This window comes from Microtus pennsylvanicus, chromosome 9 (genome assembly GCF_037038515.1).
Source record: "Microtus pennsylvanicus isolate mMicPen1 chromosome 9, mMicPen1.hap1, whole genome shotgun sequence".
In the NCBI taxonomy this organism is placed as follows: domain Eukaryota; kingdom Metazoa; phylum Chordata; class Mammalia; order Rodentia; family Cricetidae; genus Microtus; species Microtus pennsylvanicus.
This window is the reverse complement of record NC_134587.1, coordinates 10,110,204-10,114,109: the sequence shown is the minus strand read 5'-3', so window position 1 is coordinate 10,114,109 and position 3,906 is coordinate 10,110,204. Positions and strand designations below refer to the sequence as shown.

Below are 3,906 nucleotides of genomic sequence, written 5' to 3'. Positions count from 1 at the left end.
CGGGCACTTCCCTGTGAGACAGCCCTTCAGCCTCACCAAGGCAGACCTTCAGCCCCAGCACAACAGGCTTGTTCTTGCCCGAGGCCCTTACACATTAAACTCTACCTCCTCAAAAGGCTTCTCTCTTCTTTTTTTTTTTTAATATTTATTTATTTATTATGTATACAATATTCTGTCTGTGTGTATGCTGCAGGCCAGAAGAGGGCACCAGACCCCATTACAGATGGTTGTGAGCCACCATGTGGTTGCTGGGAATTGAACTCAGGACCTTTGGAAGAGGAGGCAATCCTCTTAACCTCTGAGCCATCTCTCCAGCCCCCAAAAAAAAACAGTGGTTAGATGCCACGAAGTAGGTGGCAATGCCTTAACCGTATGCGTGTTGTGAGGCCCAAGGGCCTCTTCCATCCTTGTCAAGGGGAGTGCTAACCTTCTCTCCTTTCATACAACACGGCTTCTCTCTTCTTTCCCAGGTTTTCCTGGCCCTTCTTCCAGTCTCTGCTCAGAACCATTCTCTCCAGGGAGTCTTGTGAGCAGTTTGAAGGTCCCATGACCTACAGTACCCGCGCTGGGGGAAGACAGAGGTTTGGGTTTGGTTGTCCCTTAATTATACTCTGGAAGCTTAATTGCTGGAGTGAGTAATGGTGGCCACTGGTTACTGGACCCATTCACTATTCCAGTCCTCACAGCAACACCGGAAGGAAGGAAGTGTTAAGATTCCTCACATTACGGATCAAGAAATTGAGGCTCAGGGCTAGGAAGCTCCCTTCCCCAGGCTGCAGAAAGGCTGGAACAGTCAGAATTGCTCCACCCTTCCCTCTTGTTCTCCACTACAGAACAACAAGGGCTGAACACCATGTGAACATCACAGGGTTGCCAGGACAACAAGATGGCTAGGCAAGGAGCATCTTCAGAGTGCCAAGCCTTAGTGCAGGGTTCTTCAGGATTAGCTAGGTGGGAGCGGACTGGTCTGCTTCATGGCGGTCTCAGGCAGGCGGCCAGCAAGAGGCTGCTTTCTGCTTCTGCTCTGTACATTTTTGTCTTTCCCCTGGAATTATCCAGTTTGCCCGAAGCCAGGCAAGGCCTACCTGTGTTGTTTTAGATTCTGCTCCGGGTTTACAATTTGAGCCTCTTCTTTTCAGCTCCTCAGAAAGAAGGATGTGGCCAATTTATGTTCTTTCATCCAGCGCCCTGCACATGGGCCAAACCAAGGGAACTTGGCAGTCATGAAAAGAATAATAATGAAATGGGTGGATGGATGGATGGACGGACAGATGGATGGATAGACGGACGGATGGGTGAATGGATGGATGGGTGGATGGACGGACGGGTGGATGGATGGATGGATGCACGGACAGATGGGTGGGTGGATGGACGGACGGGTGGATGGATGGATGGATGGACGGACGGGTGGATGGATGGATGGATGGATGGACAGACAGATAGGTGAATGGGTGGATGGACAGATGGGTGAATGGGTGGATGGGTGGATGGACAGATGGATGGATGGATGGATGGGTGGATGGATGGATGGGTGGATGGGTGGATGGACGGATGGATGGATGGATGGACGGACGGGCGGATGGATGGATGGATGGACGGACGGGTGGGTGGATGGTGGGTGGGTGGATGGACGGATGGATGGATGGATGGGTGGATGGGTGGAAACTAACAAGGAATAGACACATTTTTGTCCTTAGACATTTCTAACACATTTGACACGCTGTGATTGAAGGGGAGATAAAACTAACATTTCCCAGATAACACTTCTCCAGCCAGATGTTCAGAGCCTTAAACAAAAAAGGGAAGAAAAAAAATAACCCTTCACGCCGCTTTGCGTTCTGTGCCCACATCTCTAGTCGACTGATGTGGGAGTCATATTCAACACTTACGGTCTGCACTTGGGACTGACAAGTCGGAAATGGAGCACTTGACATTCATGATAAAGTTAAGACATATTAACCGGCATAGAATATATGTGACAGTCTAATGCAGCTATTCTCAACCTGTGGGTCACGACCCTTCTGGGGGAATCAAATGACCCTTTCACAGGGGTCACCTAAGACCATGGAAAGCACAGATATTTACGTGGCAATTCATAACAGTAGCAAAACTACAGTTATGAAGTAGCAAAGGAAAGAGCTATGATTGGGGATCCCCACCACATGAGGAACTGTATTAAATGGTCTCAGTATTAGGAAGGTGGAGAACCACTGATCTAAGGTGATGTAGAAGTGTCACCAGCATCGAGGAAAGAGCAGGTAGTACTAAGTGCCAGCCCAGGGCCACACAGTCCAGATACGACAACTGCCACCTGTGCTGGAAAAGTACAAAGATGACCCGGTGGTGATCTGAAACCTTACATCTGTGCGGTTTTCCTCAATAGTTGTGCATCTGCAACCAAGACGGCAGTTGGTAATGGGGAAAAAGGAAACCACCTCTGCATTGCCCATGTCTGGGATTTTCCCTTGTTTGCCCCCTGCACAGTACAGTAGGCGATGCCGCATGTAGTGTTTGCATAGCACGCGGCACTAACAGGCTAGAGATGGCTTCAAGGTACAGGTGAGGACCACCGTAGGGTCTATGCAGATCCATGCCATGTTATCTGAGGGGCCTGGGCACACGTGGGTTTTTGGTATCCACAAGGCTCCTGTCCCCAGCAGACACAGAGAAACTGTATTTAAGTGATTGCGACACGGTGATATGTCACTGACATGCAGTTGATCATATTGCCTTGTCTAAGCATTTTCTACTCTTTCAAATTCAACAGTAAAGGGACGACGTGTCCATTAATGAGTCTAGTTTTTAGAGGCACACGTGGCTAAATACAGATGAGAGGACACTATTTTATCAGAGGGTACAGACCAGCCCATGAAGCTCGGGATGGCACTCTTAGGTGCTGCCATTTAGATTATAAGCTATTTATTTGTCTCCTTATTTACAATTAGCACCTGGTAATTTGCTGATCTTATGGAGTCCTTAGGATCTGTTACCATAGTTACCACCAGTGTAAAATGCTACACTATATAAAAGAAACAATTTAGAAATGGCTGGCTATTAAGCGGCACCTATTTAACCAGTTTGGGAGATATTTTATTCTGGGGGAGGCCTCACATCTTGGTCTCGCTTCAAAGTCCACGCGTTAAGTTTTTGATGGGCTTTAAGATGCTTTCCAGGGCCTCATGCTCACACAGGAGGGAGCTGAATGGTTTTCAAAGAGAGCCCTGAAGAAAGTGGTGCCTTCGAGAAAACAAGTGCAAAGGCTGGGGGGCCGTGCAATGGCTGGGTGTGTGTGCAATGGCTGGGGGGCCGTGCAATGGCTGTGCAATGGCTAGGGGGCCGTGCAATGGCTGAGGGGCTGTGCAATGGCTGGGGGGGGGACGTGCAATGGCTGGGGGGCTGTGCAATGGCTGGGGGGCTGTGCAATGGCTGGGGAGCCGTGCAATGGCTGGGGGCTGTGCAATGGCTGGGGAGCCATGCAATCTCATTTAAAAGGTGTTCAAAAGCCACCGAGACTAGCAGCATCTCCTCCCACAAGCCCAGAGGTTCCCAGCTGCTGTGCCCAGGCCTTTTGCACCCATCCTCCAGCAGGGCAGATGGAATCCACAGGGCCTCCCATTGCTCTTCGTTCTGTCACTGACTGTAGACTAGAGGGCCACCCTCTTGGTATCTTTCTGTCACCGACTGTAGGCTGCAGGGCCACCCTCTTGGTATCCACCTGGCTCCTTAATAGGCCACTGAGAAGCCATTTGCAGCCAGGCTATGGCCCACAAACCCATTACCTTGGTATGAGGGGTGACAGATGTTTCCAGATGTGACCCCTCTACGCCACCTCTCCATCTCTGACCTTTCTTCCACGTAAGCAGACGAAGCAGAGTGCTAAGGAAGACCTCTGCGGCGGCAGGAGAC

The 3,906-nt window shown here is 50.1% G+C and overlaps 1 non-coding gene across 1 annotated transcript; it reads right to left on the bottom strand.

The window, feature by feature from the left end:
• Positions 1–323: 323 nt before the first annotated feature.
• Positions 324–449, bottom strand: LOC142858043 (U6atac minor spliceosomal RNA). Its single transcript, XR_012911937.1, has one exon. It is a non-coding gene; the product is annotated as a U6atac minor spliceosomal RNA (small nuclear RNA).
• Between the last annotated feature and the right edge of the window lie 3,457 nt (positions 450–3,906).